The 20,670-nt window shown below is 48.5% G+C and overlaps 1 long non-coding RNA gene across 1 annotated transcript; it reads left to right on the top strand.

Moving 5' to 3' along the window:
• Window positions 1-700: 700 nt before the first annotated feature.
• Window positions 701-7,453, top strand: LOC309654617. The gene is made up of 2 exons (XR_014260345.1): window positions 701-4,600; window positions 5,275-7,453. It is a non-coding gene; the product is annotated as an uncharacterized lncRNA (long non-coding RNA).
• The last annotated feature ends 13,217 nt before the right edge of the window (window positions 7,454-20,670 follow it).

Raw genomic sequence — 20,670 nt, 5'->3', positions numbered from 1 at the left:
AGGGCATATCCATCTCCTATGTGTACCCTCCTCCACTGCCATCTCCTCTCAGACACACTGTCCCCAGGCCGTCACCTCCAAGCTGATGACCTCCCACATCCAGCCTCCTACCCCACCTGCCTGTCAGCGCAGGCCCACCCACACTCCACCCTGTGCGGCCCGCTGCACCGTCCTTCACAGATCTGTGGACACCGGCCTTCCCCACGGGGCTCTCGACTCTGCGAGGACAGGGGCCATGTCTTCTACCTGAATTCTACAGCCACGGTGCCTGGCATGTAGTAGGTGCTCAATACAGTAAGTCTCCTACATACGAACGAGTTCCGAGAGCTCGTTCGCAAGTCCAACAAAGTTAGCCTAGGTACACAACTAACACAATCAGCTATATCGTACTGTACTGTAATAGGTGTATCATACTTTTCACACAAATAATACATTAAAAACACACAAAAAAATAGAACTTTTTAAAAATTTTTATTTATTTTTGGCTGCCTTGGGTCTTTGTTGCTGCGCGCGGGCTTTCTCTAGTTGCGGCGAGCGGGGGCTACACTTCATTGCAGTGCACAGGGTGCACGGGCTTCTCACTGCGGTGGCTTCTCTTGTGGAGCACGGGCTCTGGGTGCACGGGCTCAGTAGTTGTGGTTCACGGGCTTCAGTAGTTGTGGCTCGCGGGCTCTAGAGTTAGTTGAGCTCTAGAGCTTAGTTGCTCCGCGGCCTGTGGGGTCTTCCCAGACCAGGGCTCGAACCTGTGCCCCCTGCATTGGCAGGCAGATTCTTAACCACTGCACCACCAGGGAAGCCCAAAGAAAACATTTTTAATCTTACAGTACAGTACCTTGAAAAGTACAGTAGCACAGTACAACAGCTGGCATCCAGGGGCTGGCATCGAGTGAACAGGCAAGAAGAGTTACTGACTGGAGGAGGGAGAGGAGGTGGGAGATGGTAGAGCTGAAGGATCGTCAGCAATAGGAGACGGAGGGCGAGCTGCAGTTTCACTCACGCCTGACGCTGATGGCACAGCTTCCTTGCTGCAACCGGATGCACGTTCGCATCTTTGAAAGTTCGCAACTTGCAGGTTTGTATGTAGGGGACTTACTGTAAATATGTTCAAACTGCTAACTACTGTCCGCCCTCTCGGATCACAGCCTCTAACTACCCTGATGCTCAAGCTGGAGAGCGAGCCCTTCCGCATAGCTCTCCTCCTCCCCTCAGATCCAGCCTGAGTCCCGGAGGACTATCTCAGCCCCCATTCTCCCTCTCCTGAGCCTGGCAGTAGCTTCCCATCTGACTCCCTCCTCCTCTCTGGCCCACTAGGCAGCCTCTGCCTCCCCTCAGAAATTAGCAGAGTGACAGGTTTTACTTTTATCTTTGTGTGCCCCAGGGTTCTTATCTTAAAGCGAAACAATAAGTACCTCCAACCCCACCCTGGTTTCACAGCTTTGTAGAGGGTGCAATGAACTCATAATGAAAGCACTTAGAATTGTGCCAAGCACATCATAAACACTCAATAAATGTCAATTATTATAAATATCATTTGTTGCACGAATTCGCTGTCCTTTCAAACAAAGGATGCACACATTTTTATAAGTGCTGAATTTGTATAATGCTTGCTTTGAAATTCCAAACCTTACTATGGGGAGGAGTGTTTTAAACTGGTCGTATTTAGGTCCTGCTTGCCTAATGAGCCCTTTACCATTTGCAAGTATGGAAATTTTACCCTAAGCCAGTTATATGGGCCTGTGTCCCCATGTGGACACTAGATGGAGCTGCAGCATAGAGTGGCTGTTGGGACCTGGAAACAGCCGGCAGTGCCACCTGACCCTCTCCTCTCCAATTTAACCTTTAGCCTGGGGTGGCGGCACCGTGGCTTAGAATCGAATCCTATGATGGCAGAGTGTATTAATGTCTCTCTAGTGACCGCTCCACTGTGGACACTCAGACCCTACACATCACACATCCCTCACAGCAACCTGGACGTGAGGCAGGCCAAGGATGGCTTCTCGGGTTTCTGGATGAGGAAGCAGGCCCAGAGCGGCACAGAGTCACCCGGTGACACGTGGAGCACAGACCCTGCACGCGGCCGGGTCCCCAAGGTTCAAACGTGCTGGTGGAGCTGGGGAAGCGGCACCGCCGGGCCTCCCGTGCCAGGGCCACGCACCCACGCCTCCCAGGGGCTGGACCGCCCCCCTCACCCACCCGGGAACCAGACTGTACGGCAGCGCACGCAGGAAGCACGAACCAGAAGGGAGCGCCCGATTTTCTCTTTTCCAGAAATGTATTTTCAGTTTTTAAATAAAAGGCTTTGCTTCTACAATAATAGTGCACGCACATTATAAGAAATTCAAGGGACTTCCCTGGTAGTCCAGTGGTTAAGACTCCCAATGCAGGGGTCCCGGGTTCGATCCCTGGTGGCGGAACTAGATCCCACATGCTGCAACTAAAAGAGCCCTGCAACTAAAAGAGACCACATGCAGCAATTAAAAGATCCGCGTGCTGCAACTAAGACCCAGCAGCAGCCAAATAAATAAATAAATAAAAAGAAAGAACTTCCAGTAACACTGAATAGCACAAAAAAGAAAATTTTCAAATGCTCTGGAAAGCCAGCACCCCCAGAAGCATCGATGGAGACATCTGTCTATGCACCTATTCAGAGAAAAGGACAGGTAGATTGATGGAAATTTTTACCAAAAAGTGTTCACACAGTGCATGCTCTTTTTGGAAAAAGTGTTCAACAGAAAGGAAAAAAAAAAAAAAAGAAGAAGCCTAAATGTAACTAAAGAAATTGCCAAGCTGCAAATAATTAAAAGGAAAGAAAAATATCCAGAGGCTGAATTCATTCTTTAAATATGCTTCAACTGTAGATGGCATCTCTTGACAGCCTGCGGATTTAGGATGAGGAAATGAGCTCACCCACTTCCTATCTCTTCCCCCCTCCCAAATGTTGTGAGTTCTTATTTTTACATTGTCAAGGTTTGTAACTACCTGCATCCTGTCCTGTAACCATCCTTCCCACCATTGTTTGGCCCCTGTTCTGTGCGTGCGCGGGTCCCCTGCTCACTGCCAGTCCTTTTGGAGTGGGTTTCCCAGCCCTCCATTCTTGAGTTCTTTACTTTGATTCACCTCATGTTTGACTTGACTTGTCCCCAAGAAGTCTGTTTAGGGAGGGCTTTGGTAGTCACAGCCAAGAGGGGTGGCTGCTAGGAGCAAGGCTGGAGACCTCAATTCTGAAAAGGGGGTAGGCGGACTATAAAATTGGCTGATTTATGCCCAGTGAAACTGGCATAAATCCCCAACATAGGGACAAGCGCTAATACTTTCCAGTATGACTCCTTGCTGAAAAGAGTCTTCAACTTGTATTTGGTGGCACATAGTTGAAGTCTTAGAATTTGGAAATAAAGAAAATGACTAGGGTGGGGAACCCAGAGAGTATTGTTTTCTTTTTTCTTTTTTTTGGCCACACCACGCAGCATGTGGGATCTTAGTTCCCCAACCAGGGATCCAACCCATGCCCCCCTGCATTGGGAGCACAGAGTCTTAACCACTGGACCACCGGGGAAGTCCCTTGTTTTCAAAGAAAGGACATGCCAGATTTCTGGCTCAGGGGGCCTCTATGACCAGGCCACCACCACTACCTTAACAGCACCTGCCCCCAACACACACACACACACACACACACACACACACTTCATCCCTTTGATAGCAGTGCCCTAGCCCATATTCACCTGGAAAAACCCAACTTCTCCTTCAAGACCAAGGTCAAGTGACACCTCCTCTGTGAAGCCTTTTGTATGTTCTGGATTATTGCTTGGCAAATATTTACTTCTCTGCCTTCCCGCTTTGGCAGTGGTATACCTCCAGGCCCCTTTGCTCTTGGGCTCTGCTATGTGACTTGCTTCGGCCAGTGAGATATTTGGAGACAAGACTTGGAGTACAGCCTTGTCATGAGCTGGTGGCAGAGCCCGCCCACTCGTGTTTCTGCCATTGCCACAAGCACATCTTTCCCTGCATGGCCCAGTGGTTCCAGGAGAATGAGAGGCAGGGTAGACCTCCATGTAATCCATGCCCAGGAGCCAGTCTAACCAGGCCCAGCTGAAATTGTCAGGGCTGCCCCAGTCAGTGTGCAGACACATGAGCCAGAAATAAATGCTTGTAACAGTAAGTTATTGAATTATGGGGTCATTGGTTATGCAGCATTGTTGTGACAATAGTTGACCGATACACGTTCTCTGTTCATTTCCTCTTTTGTGCTTGAGATGCACTTTGTGCCCACAGCTTTACTTATTAACTGTAGGGCTGATTTTGTAGCAGTCTGCCCTCCCTCTGGCCTGTGAACAGTTTGAAGAAAGGACTGCATCTCATTCAATTCTGACTCCCCAGTGCCCAGCTAGATGGCACCCAATATCATTCTTTCCATCGGCACTCTGTCCAGGATAGCCAGGTCCAAGTGGAGAGCCCAGGCCTATGCTTCCAGGACTCACCTGCAAGTATGGACAAGAAGGTTCCAAAGCCCTAATCTTCGGTACCCACCGCTGGGGAAAACACTCAGGCATAGTTGCCCTTACCTGGGAGCACCAGGGACCACAGTGGCTGCTTTCCTAGCCAGGTAATGTATGAAAACAGGGAGAAGACCCTGGTAAGTAGATGTAGGGGTGTGGGAGCAGGGAGAAAACTAAGCTCTTTGTCCAAATAGAAACAAAGAGCCTTGGGGTATGGAAATCCTGGAAGCCTTCCTTACAAAGTGCCCGAGTATCCAGGGGCAGTGAAGGCCACGTCACTAATATAATGCGGACCCACCCTGGGAGAATGAGTACTGAGAGCCAGAGTTCTGGCACAGTGAGAGCAGCTGTGGACTGGGTTTTCCAAACTCTGCCCATCAGCATCTTGTGCTGCTAATCCTAGTTCCACCTACCCTACTTTCCTTAAAATTTGTCATCCAAACCAGAACACTTTGGTGAGTGAAAGGAGACACTGTTAATAATTGTGCCAGGGCAACCAGCATAAACAGGGACATATGGTCAGCCTGTGTATAGGACCAAGACCTAGACGCAGTACTGCTCAGGGGCCAAGGGTGTAGGCTCCAGAGTTAAGAGACCTGGGTTCAGATCTGCCTCTTTGTGGCTCTGAAGCCAGGGCAAGCGAGTGGCCTCTGTGTGATTCAGTTTCCTGGTTTATAAAATAGAGATGATGGGGTTGTGCCTGCTCCTGGTAAGCACTTCCTAAATGTTAGCTATCGTTTTCACTGTTACTCTTTTCACTAAATGGGTCCTTTATTGCTAGATCTCAGAAACACAACAAAAGGATTTCTTAAGAGCAAGCCCACATTCTGAAAGGAGCCCTGAATAGTTTTCGCCACGCACAGAGGGCTCCTGTGGAGTCTCCACCCTCCTCTCTAAGGAGCTGGTGTGACTGACACTGACCAGTCTGGCCAGGGCACCCGCAGCCAAACTTGAATCTTCTGGACGCACCAGCTTTCCTGATTCAGGAGCCTCAGGACTAACCTCAGATGATGCTTATTCTTCACCTGCTCAAAACCTGGCCTTGTAAGTACTGAATCTTCCTCAGCTGCTTTCTGCAGGGCCTTGGTTTCCCTCCAACAAGCCTGGCACACTGCCAGGGGCCCATTTACTGGTTGCAGGAGGAGCCAGGCAAACTGGAGGCTGCTGGGCCCTCCCCTCCCAGAAGCCAGGTCAGCGCACACAGGGTCCCCTGGCATGTTTGCTTGATCCACTTGGCCAATCAGATGTTCCCTCCCAGGACATTGAAGCTTGAATGGGAGAGCCGGGTGGGGGTGGGGTGTCAGTGAAATTGAGCCACATTAATGGCAGTGCCTTGGAGAGAAGGTTCCCCAGGCCCCTGCGCGGCCATTATTCTGCCATCGGGAGGCCTGGTTGTTCAGCAGTTCTCCCAGGCTGTGTGCTGCCCCACTAACTTTCTCATAAATCCCCTGGAGCGAAGAGTTGCTTCAGTTCACCAGCTTGTGAGGCTGAACTCCCCAAGAAGCAGCCTGGGAATCTCTGCAGCTCTGTGTCTTCCCCGGCCCGGGGGACTGGTCTGCCATCTGGGCTCCTGCTTCTGACTCTGCCTTCTCTTTCAGATCAGCCGGTAGCAGTGGGAGTTGGTGAAACGTGTCACTTCTGGCTCCAGGTTCTTTCTGAAGAAAGAACTCCCTGGGCTTCCACGGTTACACCAGCACACACCTCTAGCCACTGCAAACAGCGCCGTTTAATCACTTCCCGCCCGGGGGCCTGAGAACCAGCGCTCCCCATGGCAAGGCCTGGCAAATGCTAGTTCTGCAGAATGCTGATAAGGGGTGCACAGAGCAGTGCTCCTGCAGGCCTGGGGTGCTGGCTACTTAAGCACAGTGAAAAGCTGTCTTCACTGAAGGACTTCGCAAGGGGCCCTCATGTGCCAACCCACCTCCAAGAGGTTGACTAAGTCGGCATTGCTCAAATGTGTTCGACCCCTGAGTCCTTTTTGTCAGGACCATCTTGTGAGTCTGATGTTCTGTGGAACACACAGGGAAAGGCATGGAGACAGGTAGAGATGGATGAGAGCAGGAGAATCAGACTTTGAGAGGACCAAAGAAGGAGAAGGGAAAGGGTGGAGCACAGAAAAGAGCACAAGAAAAGGATGAGAGGGCACCCAGGGTTTCCAACATGGAAGATCCAGTGGGCCCAGGCTCCGGGAAGCCTGAGAGATGCCTCTGACCAATTCAGGGATATTATTATCACATCTATTGATGGCCAATATTAATACAAATAAATGACTGCCCAAGAAGCCACACCTGAGACTTTAGTATTAACTGGAGAAGGGGCTGTGGCCTGTAAAGAGCGCCCCCTGGTGTTCTTCCACCTCCTTGTGGTCAGGGTTACCGGGCACCCAGCCCAGGACGGGTTGATTGGCAGCCTCTGGTCTAGAGGCGATTTTATTCATTCATTCATTCATTTAATCAATTCAAAAACGTCTCCGTGGTCATCTGGTTTGTGTGAATGAGAGGGTGACTTGACAATGCAAGCTTGTTAAAATGTCTTGGGTAAAATAAACATTTTACCAAATGATTTTAGACCTGAAATCTTGGAGAAAATACAGTTTAAAACCAGAAGAAACGGACTTCCCTCGTGGCGCAGTGGTTAAGAATCTGCCTGCCAATGCAGGGGACACGGGTTTGATCCCTGGTCCAGAAAGATCCCACATGCCGTGGAGCAATTAAGCCCGTGCACCACAAGTACTGAGCCTGCGGTCTAGAGCCCGCAAGCTACAACTACTGAGCCTGCGTGCCACAACTGCTGGAGGCCACGCTCCTAGAGCCCGAGCTCCACAACAAGAGAAGCCAACGCAGTGAGAAGCCTACGTACCGCAAAGAAGAGTAGCCCGCACTCACCGCAACTAGAGAAAGCCCGCGCGCAGCAACGAAGATCCAACGCAGCCAAAAATTAATTAATTAATTAATTAAAAATATATATATTTAAAAAAAAATCTATCATAGGGCTAGAAACTACAAAGGGATATCCTCATTATCAGAAATTATGAGGAGTAAAGGATGCTGAAGAGTGAAAGGCAAATAGCTGGAATTGAGTTGAAGGTGAAAATCTAGCCATAAATGTTCAGAAGAGGATTCTGTGAAGGGAGGGGCTGGCCTTTGGGGTGCACCAAGGGCAGGGCAGGCGGGCACAGGGAGCAGGAGAGGCCCAGGCTGACAAGGTGACCGGGGGCGTGTGGCTCCCCCCCTACCCCACTGCACCAAGCAGCTGGCAACGGATGCTGCTAGCAGACAGCAGAGATATAAGGACAAATTGGGGGGCCTTATTTACCACACGGGGCCAGACACAGGGCTCGTTTCCTTAAGAAACAGTGAGCCCTTTATCAGAAGATAAAGACTGACAGCCAACAGAAAAACCAGGGTGAAGATACCATCAGGCAGTTCACAGAAAAAGAAATAACTAATACCCATATGAAAAGATTCTGGATCTCACTGATAATTAAAGAAATGCTAATTAAAACAACAGGATACAAACTGTTCACTCCTGGCAAGGATTTGAAAAGATTGCGGATGCTCAGGGCTGGTGCGGGTGTGGGGAAGGGCTCATACACACGGCTGATGGGATGTAAACTGGTAAACCTTTCTGGAGGACAATTTGACATCAGCCATCAAACAGAATTATTAAGGCACTGGAAGAAAATGTGATAAAATATTTTTTATATTCTTGGAGTGGGGAAAACTTTCCTAAGCAAGACAAAATCTAGAAGCCCTAAAGGGAAAAGTGGACAGATTTGACCTCATAAAAATGTAAAACTTCTGTAGGGCTAGAGACCATATCAAAGATAAAAGGCAAATGATAGACATTAGGTACAACATGCATAATAACCTGAAATATGCAGAGTCCCTTCATATCAAAGGATGAAGCTTTATTTTCCAAGATATAAATGGTCAAAGGACAAGAACAGGCAATTCGCAAGAGAAGAAATTCAAATGGCTACTAGTTGAGAAATGACATTTATGCTCACTAGGGATCAGAGAAATGCAAATTTTTAAAGTGATAATATCTAACGTTGGAAAGAAGAAAAGCTTGCTCCTGTATAGTGTGGGCTTTTGTGCTGGTACAGTCTTTTGAAGGACCATGGGGAGAACCCATCAGCATACGTAAAATGTGCAGATAAACTTCTAGGAATCTATTCCTTAGAAATACTTGCTCAACGGTTCGTGGAAATGTGAACAAGTATGTGTATCACAGAACTATTTGTATTAGAGAAAAACCAAAGATAATCTAAATAATCAGAGAGTGGGAAGAGTAAGGGGAGTTCACTTTTTATATTTTTGTATGGTTTGAACTTTTTCTATGTAGTGTTTTTTAAATTAATGCCATGTGTCTGATTTTCAAGAAATTATTTAGAGTGAGCTGAAATTCCAGCACCTCCCATCCCTAAATCCCATTAAAATGTCCTTGAAATCAACCCCAACAAACCCTCAGGCACAACCAGAACAAAAAAGGAGGAGCAGGGACTTCCTTGGTGGTGCAGTGGATAAGACTCCACCCTGCCAATGCAGGGGGCCCGGGTTCGATCCCTGGTCAGGGAACTAGATCCCACATGCATGCTGCAACTAAGAGTTCACATGCCACAACTAAGGAGCTGGCGAGCCACAGCCAAGAAGCCCACCTGCCGCAACTAAGACCCCGTGCAACCAAATAAACAAATTTATTTATTTTTAAAGAGGAGCATAGCTCAGAATCTGAGTCCATATAATCCAGCGCCTCCTAATGGGAGGAGATGAAGAAATGGATTCCCTTCACACAGCCCCTCTCCCACCTGGCTGGGGAGGCTGACGTGCGGTGAGTACGCGGTCATAACTGCGCGAAGGAAGCTGGTCGGTGGCCGGTGCCCATATCTGGACTGAGCGCTCTACGCAGCCCAAGAGAGGGAACCAGGACAACAGCCCCATCCTCCAGCCTCAGGTCTGAAATTGCTTGGAGTGGAACAAGGAAGAGAGCTCACCCGTATCACCCGAAGTCGTGGGGCATTTACAGTGAGGACACAGACTTGGGAACCCAGGAGAACAACCTGGATGCAGATCTTTTCTCTGTCCTCCCCCAAATAGCACGAGCAACCCAGCCCTCCCCAGGGTGCTGCCCTTCTCTCTGCCTCCACCATTTGGTCTCCTCTCACTCATGACTCTACCTCCTCTCTGTGTCATTACTCCTACTCAGGGCTAATAGTCAAGATACCTAACAACTACTAAAGCATGGGCATCTGCCAAGCAGAACAGACACCAGCCGTAACAATGGGTAGAGGTAGCAAATTATCCCAAAACTCAGTGGCCTAGAACAACAAATATTTATGATCACACACACGTATGGGTCAAGAATTTGGAGCTGCTTACCTGGGTGGTTCTGGCTCAGGGTGTCTCGTGAAGTTGTGGTCAAGATGTTGGTTGGAGTTGTAGTCATTTGAAGGCTTGACTGGGCCTGGAGGATCTGCTTCCTAGGTGTCTCACTCACAAGGCTATAGGCAGGAGGTCTCAGTGCATCACCAGTGGGCCTCTCCATCAGGCTGCTTGAGCATCCTCACAGCTGGCTTCCCCAGAGGGAGTGACTCAGGGAGTAAGACAAAGTCACAATGTCTTTTTTTTTTTTTTTTAGTATTTATTTATTTATTTGGCTGCACCGGTCTTAGTTGTGGCACGAGGGATCTTCACTGCAGTGTGCAGGCTCCTTTAGTTGCAGCATGTGGGATATTTAGTTGCGGCACGCAGGCTCTTAGTTGTGGCATGCAGGATCTAGTTCTCTGACCAGGGATCAAACCCAGGTCCTCTGCCTTGGGAGTGCAGTCTTAACTGCTGGACCACCAGGGAAGTCCCAAAGTCACAGTGTCTTTTAAGACCTAGCCTTGAAAGTCACATGCTCATTTCTGCCGTATTCTAGGGTTACACTCATCAGCTATATTCTGTGTGGGAGGGACTACACAAGTGTGTAAATACCAGGAGGTGAGGATCAATGGGAGCATTTTGGAGACTGGCTACCACAGTACCATATCACTCCCTGTTTAAAGCCTCTGATGGCTTCCCACCACCCTTAGAATCAAATACAAATGCCTGGCCATGGCCTGCAAAGCCTGGCATGAACTGGCCCCTACCTACTGTCCAATCTCATCATGTCCTTCTTTTTTTTTTTTGGCTGTGCCACTCAGCCTGTGGCATCTTAGTTCCCCAACCAGGGATCGAACCTGTGCCCCCTGCAGTGGAAGCTCGGAGTCTTAATGACTCGGAGTCTTAATGACCATCAGGGAAGTCCCTCATCATGTTCTTCTTTCCCCACTAAACACACCAACCTTCCATCTATCCCTCAACTTCCCAAGTTCATCCTTTATATTTTCTGCTCCCTCTGCCTAGAGTTCTCCTTACCCAGATCTTTGCGTGGCTGGTTCCTTCTCATCTTTCAGGTCTCAGCTCAAATGTCACCTCCTCAGACAGGCTTCCCTGACCACCTTATCAAAAATAGCCCCTGCCCTAGCCTGTCACTCTCTTTCACATCACCTTGTGTTTTTGGTTGTTGTTCACGGTTACATGTTTGTAGCTACTACGTGAGTGATGACACATAATTTGCATGTTATGGTTTGCCACGCAGTCAGTTCCAGTGTCATGCTGCGTTTCCTTAGGGGGTGCCCATCCACATCACTGTGTGTTAACTTCTTCCTAGCACTGACCTCTCTCTGAAATTATCTCGTTTACTGCTGCTCTCCCTTCCTGTACCAGCAACACACTCCTCTCTAGCTGGTCTAAGTTGGAAAGGCATTTGTTAAAGGATATTAGGTACCTCATAAAATCTCCAGGAAAACAGAGAACCAGGCATGGAGGCCATCTGTGTGGATAACCCCCATTGCACTCACACCGTCGTTTGCTCTTGGGGTGCACTTGATGATGAACACCACCATTGGGGTGCCTGCTCCTGCTGCCTCTGAGAGCCAGGTGGATCTGCTGTCATCTTCTCTAGAGAAGATGCCTTGGCACCTGCTTCTCAGTGACACTTAGCCTCATGCAAGTGCATCAGATTGGTGGTGTCTTAAGTCACATGCTCTGCCCCGTCTGCAAGTGAGGCTGGGAAACGATCTGGCTTCCGCCATGGGGAGGTGTGAGTTCATTGGGTGGGGAATTCTCAAAATATAGGAAGCGTGTTCCTTGGTTTTGAAGCCAAAGTGAGTTGATGACGTTTATCCTCCACAATCTACCCCCTTAGTTACTTAACCTCATTGTCAACCCTTCTTCTATACTTAATCTTACAAACAACAACAGAACCCAATAGAAAGCTGAGAGCTGTTTCTCAAAAAGAAAATAGTTACTTGCAGAGAAAATTCATGGCTTCACTCCAAAACTCAGGGCTTTCTGCTGTTCTCTGACCATCTTGCTCATGTACCTATTTCTTGTTTGCCTAGAGCAGCCCTCCGGGTAAGTGTTATAAGAGCCGGGACCTTGTTCATCTCTATATCCTCACAACCTAGAACAGTGCCTGGCACATCACAGGTACCCATAAATGTTAAGTTAGTGAATTGTGTCCATGAAGTTCCCTCCCAGTGAACAGGGCTGACCTGTGTGACCAGTAGGGAACTGCAGAAGTGGCAGTGTGTGACTTTCAAGCCTCAGCTGCCATGGCTAGCAGCCTCCTTCTTTGGTGGTTCCAATTTCAGGTTTCAGAGAGGGAGAATCTGATTGGCTCATGTTGCCTATTTTGTACCAAGCCATAGATTGTCGGGGGGGCCTATAAATTGGGGTCTCTGAGGAGAGGGGTCTGCCCACTTTGGCCATCAGAAAGGGCTATGGCATCCCAGACACTGCGGTTGAGACGTCTAGTACAATGGGGTCACATCTTACCTGAGGATTGGATTCGAAAATCTCCATGTAAGACTTTATCCCATATAGTCAGAGTCACTCATGAAAACCCTTTAAATTACCCATAAATTTCTCTACTGTATAGTACCATCTATTGAAAATCCACTTCAGCCAGTTTTCCCTTCAGTTGGGAAGAGATAGCTGTTTCTTTGGTTGGGCAGATGAAGTAGTTGGTTTACCTTATGGGTCTTGTTGTTTGAAAAACACATCTTTAGATATTAGAGTCATGATGAGATGCTCACATATAAGGGGCAGGTGGGACCCTAGACCACAGAGAGAACCACAGGTTCCCATCACATCTCCGATCTCTGCTCATTGCAGGGCATGTGCTCTCTGAGTAGAAGGGGAGGCCCTATTTAAATCGCCCTGTCTTCTCCCCTCCCCTCCTCTCCTTCCCGATTTCCTCTCTCTTCTCCCTTTTGAACGAATATATATTACAAGGTTTAATGATTTTAAAAAAAATCCACTTGCTCTCATTGGATCTACACATGAATTGCAAGGAAGTCTGAATATAAGAGGAAGAAAACTAATCTGATCTCAGTGAGAAAGCCCCGAGCACAGAAGTAAAAGAAGCAGTGAAATTGTATTGATAATCCTATTCTCTGAAAAGGATGTCTCATGTGAAATGAAAGAAGATTTTAGAAAACAGCTATTACCAATTCTCAGGGTGATCAGACAAGGACAGTGCAGGGCAAGTGGGTGCCCGTCACATTAGCTTGTCACTGGAAGCTGTGATTAATAGGATTAGAGGAGATTGGATTATTAAACGAGATAGGCAAGAGAAACCTCTGTGGCAAATGGGGGAAATTAATGGAGAGATGGAAGCAAAGCTCGGGGAAAATGCCAGACATTTAGGATAAAGTGTGAAGATTTAATATGGGGGGGGAAAAGTTCCTGAAGTTTCTAAATAAATCAATGGAACGGAATCAGTAATCAAAACTTGTTTTCTCTCTTCCTATTTCCCTCTCCCTCCCTTCCACCCTCCCTCTCTCTCCCTCTCTCTCTCTCTCCCTCTCTCTCTCTCTCTCTCTCACACACACACACACACACACACACACACACACACACACACACACACACACAGGTACACCCACACAAGGGCAGAGAGTTTTTTCTGTTTTCTTCACTGCTGTCTCCCCAGAACTTAAAACAGTGCCTAGCACATAGTAAGCCCTTAATATTTGCTAAATTGTTACAATGAACTAAGATGGGTCATCTTGTACCAATTCAAATGAGAAGCCAACCGGACCCTAAGATATATTCTGGTGAAATTCCTAAACTTGATGGAAAAATAAAGGCTTCTCCCAACTTTCAAGCAGAGGAAACAAAGTCAGATGACTTTCAGAAATGTTGATAACCAGCACAGCTTTGAACTTCACGTGGCAACAGTCATTGCCTGAGACAATAGAGTGAAAACTACAGAATCCTTAGGGGACGAGGGCCCCCCAGGACTCCCGAAGCCAGGAAGAAAATTAAAGGAAATCTCAGACCTGGAAACTCAGGAAAATGGACTCACCAGCCTTTGGTGAAATGCAGAGACTAAAGTACACCTGAAAAGGGAGAGCCCTTCGTCCTGCTTCTGATGCTTGTGGAGCACCTTCTGTGGGCCATCGGGCCTTGGGTTCTCATGGGAGGAGGCAGTCAGTCAATGAACAAGTGAAGGAACGACTGAATCAACACTGGGAGAGCAGCGCTGGCCTTGCTGCCTTAACTTGGCAGGGCTGGTGGGGCTGGCGGGGCTGGCGGGGCTGGAGGGGGCAGCCTCAACCCTCCCCCTGGGACAGCTGGGGAGGTTGCAGCCCAGCCCACCACTGGCAACTGCAGCTCTGTGACACTTCAGGTCACCTGGGTGGTGACCAGAGGGGCAGTCTTCCCAGACCCTGCAATCCCTCTGCACAGCCGGGATGGGCTTGGGCTGGGCACCCTCCCTTCCCCCTTGCCCCTGCAGAACTGAGGCAGGGACACAGGAAGAAATGGAGCGGGGGGGAGATGGCAGCGGCCTCATCGGAGCCCAGCCTAGCATGTTCGTTGTGATGAGAAAAGGGCAGCCCAGGTCCCTCTCTCAGATCCCTGTGGCTCCCACCCTCGTGAGCTCCACCCTGGAGCCGGCTTTATTCCTCTGCCGTGAGCCAGACCGGAAGTGAGCCTGCTCGCTCCCACTTCCTCCTGAGCCTCAGCTGTCCCAGGGCAGGCATAACCCAGGACCCGCCCTGACTCCATCCAGGCAGCGTCACAGCCAGCCCCACGGCAGGAAAGGGGCCACTGGGGCCCACCTGGAAATGGGGGAGACCCCGGAAGCCCAGGACCTCGGCCCCCTGTGCTCTCCTCCTCCCATTCCTCGGCCCTGGTTATACCCATGGGCACTTGTTTGTATGTCCCTTGTCCATTCCAGGATTTATTGTCCATTCTAGGATTTACTGAGTACCTCCTACACACTACAAGCTGGTGGACAGAACAGTCTCAAAACCTGCTGTTGCGGGGTTTTTATTCCACAGGGATGACAAAGGCAGAGCCCTACATGGATCAACCGTTCCTGGCTCTCTGAAGCTGCAGAACAATCTTGGACACCTCACCCAACCAGTGCACAGTAAGAAAGTAGGCAAGAGTTTTCTACCTTGGGGACGAAAATAAAAACCCAGTCACTTAAGTGTCACACCTACAGCAGCATTGACTTAATGACTGCAGTTAGAGAAAAAATACCGTTGTGTGAACAGAGACATATTTAGCAAGTTTTGTTATACTGACTGTCATGCTTAATTCCCTTCCCTTTGGAGAAAAAAAAAAAAAAAGCACTGAATGCCCCCTCCCCCGAAAAGGGTAAAAATAAATCATCAGAACAGACACAAAACCGCAGCCGAGCTCCCTTCAATCCCAAGCACTGTCTGGTGACTGAATCACCCAGATTTCGGATTATTCTGAAAAGGACAGGAAAGTGGTGCTTTACCTCCTGGGCCGAGGAGCAGCCAGGCTAGGGGTAGAGGGATATGTGGGGAGCCACGGTGCCATCGCCCTGTCCCTTTGTCTTTCAGTCTATGACTCTGTCTCTCTTTTTTTCCTACTGTGTTCTGTGTCTTTGTCCATCACTCTGTTGCTTGGTCACTGTCTCCTGGCCTCTGTTGGTCTCTGCCCGATGACCTGTCTCTCTCAGAACACGAGATCTCTCATCTCTGCTTCCCAGTACATCTGCTTTTTCCCTTCTCTCTTTCTCTCTCCCTGCAGACTGGCTTTCTCATCTCTGCTGAAACACAGCTGGTCTTTTCATGACCCTAAACTTTGGTGCCTATACTAACTGACCCGTCTCTAGGTGACCCAATTCCTAATCCCCAGGCCAGGGAGGGCAATTGGCTCAGCCGCCTCTGGAGTGCTTCCTCTGGGTTGGCCACCTCTCTGTTCTGCGGCTCTGTGAGTGTGTGTGTGTGTGTGTGTGTGTGTGTGTGTGTGTAGGGCAGGGCCCATTCTTGGGAATGGCCACGGGTGTGAAAGTTCTCAGATAAAGAGGCAAACCCTGGGGACACACCTCAAAAAATTCTTCTGTGTTACAACCCCCACAGAAAGAGGTGTTCCTGGAAATCCTCGGGGCAGACCCCACGTGTAATGTTCTCTTATGCAGATGTTATAAATATATAAATTCCTAATGCTTAAAAAAGACATATTTCACATGTGACTGTGAAATAAGATAGTGAAAATTACATCCCTGTTCTACGTGATTCAGACTGAAAGGTTTTCTAAATGCAGTAGGTTGCATTAGCATCTTCATGCAGCCTCTTCCTAATTTGAAGATACTATAATTACATACCGTGCATTGACATTGCTGGAAATCTATCTAAAAACTTGGCCCAGGAAGGACTTAACCAAAATATGCAGTTTCCTTGATTTAAACTGGCCGAGATTGTGTCTGAAAAATTCTACACATTGTCAGAGACAGCTCTGGGAACAGGGCTTTTCCCTACCTGCTTTATCAAGACCTCCTCACATCTCTGTGAAGGACCAGAAAGGCACATCTTCAGCCAGGAGAAGCTTGGGAGGGGGTGGGGAGACTCTAGCTTCGGGGCGGGGGTTACTCTAGCTTCTTCTAGATTTTGCGTGCTGAATAAACTACAGAAAGGAGATGCCTGCATTAGCTTCTCTGTAGAAACTAAACACAGCAAAATTCTCTCCTCCTGAATCACAGAGAGATTAATTGTTGTTTAAGTAGCTGTTTCTCATCCAAGGCATTTGGCGGTTCTCTCTTGTTTCCTGAGAATTTTTTGAAACCATGGTTTGTCTAGTTTCAAATTATGCTGTGAGAGTGCCAGGGATGGGCTCGAGCCGAGTTCTGCCGTCCTAGCCCAAGCAGAGAGGCTCTGGTTTGACCTGTTTTATTTATTTTCCTAATTTAATTTTTATTTGGTCAGTTGTACAATAAATATTGGTTAAATAGCAACAGTCCCGTAATCCAGCCCTGCAAAGTTCAAACTCTTAAGCCAGTTCTTTTGGTATTTACCTCCCTAATTCTCAATCATATGCTTATATGATTATTGACTGATTTTTTTTCACTTTGAACCATCATCTGCTGATTTCCAACTTTCTATTCTAGAAGATGAAGATGAAGCTGTCTTATCACACACCTCTCCGCCTGTATGCTCCTGCACCCACACACCTTATACTTTCCTTTTCCTTCCTTATCTTCCCAAGACAGTTCATCACAATTTTAACTAACTCAATAGTGTTTATATTATTATGACTGCAGAAGAGGCTATTTTTTTTAAACATCTTTATTAGAGTATAATTGCTTTACAATGGTGTGTTAGTTTCTGCTTTATAACAAAGTGAATCAGTTATACATATAATGTTTCCATATCTCTTCCCTCTTGCGTCTCCCTCCCTCCCACCCTCCCTATCCCACCCCTCTAGGTGGTCACAAAGCACGGAGCTGATCTCCCTGTGCTATGCGGCTGCTTCCCACTAGCTATCTATTTTACGTTTGGTACTGTATATATGTCCATGCCACTCTCTCACTTCGTCCCAGCTTACCCTTCCCCCTCCCCGTATCCTCAAGTCCATTCTCTAGTAGGTCTGCGTCTTTATTCCCATCTTGCCCCTTGGTTCTTCTGACCATTTTTTTTTCTTCTTTTTTTTTTTTAGATTCCATATATATGTGTTAGCATACGGTATTTATTTTTCTCTGACTTACTTCACTCTGTATGACAGTCTCTAGGTCCATCCACCTCACTACAAATAACTCAGTTTCGTTCCTTTTTATGGCTGAGTAATATTCCATTGTATATATGTGCCACATCTTTATCCATTCGTCTATTGATGGACATTTAGGTTGCTTCCATGTCCTGGCTATTGTTAATAGAGCTGCAATGAACATTGTGGTACATGACTCTTTTTGAATTATGGTTTTCTCAGGGTATATGCCCAGTAGTGGGATTGCTGGGTCGTATGGTAGTTCTATTTTTAAGGAACCTCCATGTTGTTCTCCATAGTGGCTGTATAGAAGAGGCTATTACTGCCCTGCCCATCATAGGAAGGGCACCTAACTCCAAGTTAGGGATCAGGGAAAGATTTCTGGGAGAAGTAATAGATAAAAGCGAGACTTGAAGATGAAGCCTAAGATGGCAAGGGGACAGGGGAGCCTGGATAGGAAATGCACAGGCCCAGAGACGGAGGGAGAGTGTAGTCCACTGGGGAAGCCGATAGAGCTCAATGGACTGCAGCGTGGGGTGAGGGGTAGGGAGCAGTGGAAGATGAGCTGCGATGTCAGCAGACAGTGGGAGCCACTGGGGAATTTGATGCAGAGTAGTGTCGGGATCAGATTTGCATTTTAGGAAGATGCCTGTGGCTGCCCTGTGAGGACGGATGGAAGGGGTGCGCCCAGAAGCCGTTTATCTGGGCAAGAGCTGGCACTGGCCTGCAGGAAGCAGTCTGGAAAAACACAGACACCTGGTCGGATGTGGGCGCTGATCATGAGAGCAGAGAAAAGGAGAAGCTGGCTTAGAAGGGAGGGTGATGCGTTCTCTCTCCTTTGGGCATACTGAGTTCAAGGTGCCTACCGGCTGCGTGAGTCTGGAGCTAGGAGAAGAAAGCAGCGCTGGAACAGGTGGATAAATACTTTCTAATTAACAGCTGGCTCCAGCATGTCTGTTACAAATCGTGCTGAGGGCTTGTTTTAGAAGGTGAAACACCCACTCCCGGGAGGGCCTGGGTGTCAGTAGATCTCAAGATTCAAAGGAGGGGGAGAGGCTTCAGATGACGGGGAGGTTAAGTTTCGCTGGTGCCATGGCAAAATGAAAGGTAAAGGGGATGAGGAGCTGACGGCGAGAAAGCAAGATGGCGGGAGGCCAGGCAAGGCTAATGTGACCCCTGACTTAGTACAACACCCCCACCGAACCCTTTGGCAAAGCCCAAGAACCCCACAGTGTGGTGTGACTAAATGTCGGGGAACCAAAGAAGCAGCCAGAATGCTGAGGACCGAATGGGTTCCAGCGATGGAGTGACAAGGCAGGTGGGGAGGCCCCAGAGAGCGCTGCCTCAGTGGGGGCTGAGGCCCGGCAGAAAAGAGGCGCACGGACCAGGAAACGAGAAAGTGAAGCACATAGGTAGACGATGCTTTCCAGAATCTTGGCTTCAAAGAGGTTCCAGGAGCCCCGTGGTTAAATTCTCTTCCAAAGGCCTGAAAACCCTGTAACACCACCATTGAGCCATATTGCTTTCTTCTCTTTCTGGAGAAAAAGATAAACAAAGCAAATTGTGACGGTTTATGATTCAAAGTCTCACCAAAATCTGTGTTTCCCTTTCGCACAAAGACATATTTTATATCATTGGTATACAATGAGTATGCAGCGTTTTCAAAAGTTCCAAGGGAAATTCTCGTCCCAAAATTGTGCCAATTAATTACTCAACAGAGAGGGGCCTGCCTTGAGGAGGAAATGGAGCTTTGATCGGAAGGTGACCTCCCCCTTCCCTTTGAAACAGGTTGATTGGTTGTGGACACTCTGGGGCAGCTCCCCTAAAAGTTAGGGGATCCAATTCTCCCCGGATTATTTTTTAATTACACCAGGGAGAAGACGGAAACCAGTGTGGTCACAACCAAACCTGCATGATGTTGTTTAGAGAGAAAAGGGAATGTAGAATAAACCTTTTGGACGGGTCTCTAGGTTTCTTGGTGTCTAGATATTTTCACCTCATTTCTCATTTTAACAGAACTAAAAATTAGGCTGAGCATAGACAAGGGAGGTCCTTCTTGCTTATGTAGAAGGGGAGCAGAGTGATTGGAAGTAGCCGGAGGGGGAAGGGGAGGCAAGGGGGAGACTTCGATGGGAAGGACTTGAGCTTGTTTAAAGGCTGATGAGAAGCACACAGTTGAGAGGAAAGAGGCTGAAGACGATGAAAGGTTTTGAGGTTGCAGAACCAATGGGAGGGGATGGATTGAGAGCTCGGGAGGTCTGGCCTTATAGAGAAAAAGGTGGGTGTGGGCGTGGCGAAGTTTGGTGAGGGGTTGGGGGAAGGAGAGAAGGAGGTTGAAAGAAGTCCTGTCGGAGGCAGGCGCACTCTCTGCTCCGTGCAGCAGGCAGGCAGGGTGTGTGCTCAGAGCCACCGCGGGGAGATGGGGGTGGAGGTGGAGGTGGAGTTTGGAAAAGCCGATGTGGGCAAAGGGAGAAAAGAGCTGACCAGGGAGATAGGTTGGGGTGTCGGGATAGGAAGTTGGGGGCCCCCAGCAACCATTCCCCCTTCTTTCACGGTGGTAGAAGATTAAATGGTCACCCAAGGGCCAGAAACAAGGGTTGGGATTTTGTTTCTGTGTGTTTGCTTGTTTGTTTTTTCCCTAGCCCGACCATGTCCACCACGCACCTCCTTTCCAGATCCTGGAGTAGCCCCAAAACACTTTCCGAGAGAGACTGGTGTCTGCAGCCCGAGCAGTGCGCATCAAATACCGATCCAAGCTTTACGGGGACCCTGCACCCACTTACACAGGGGTTCCAGCACCATCAACAGCCCAGCCTGCGAGGCGCCACTCGGGGCTCGGCTGGGAGGGAAGGAGGCCGCTCAGCTCCGTTAGGCGAGTTTTGCTCCACACTCTGTTGTTGGTAATATTCATGTATGCCGACTTTTCTTTGTGTTAATTTTTTTTTTTAAATAAATTTATTTATTTATTTTTGGCTGTGTTGGGTCTTCGTTTCTGTGTGAGGGCTTTCTCCAGTTGCGGAGAGTGGGGGCCACTCTTCATCGCGGTGCGCAGGCCTCTCCCTGTCGCGGCCTCTCGTTGCGGAGCACAGGCTCCAGACGCGCAGGCTCAGTAGTTGTGGCTC

This window comes from Balaenoptera physalus, assembly GCF_965194825.1.
Source record: "Balaenoptera physalus genome assembly, chromosome: 2".
NCBI classification, from domain to species: Eukaryota; Metazoa; Chordata; class Mammalia; order Artiodactyla; family Balaenopteridae; genus Balaenoptera; species Balaenoptera physalus.
This window is presented reverse-complemented; position numbering and strand designations above follow the sequence as displayed.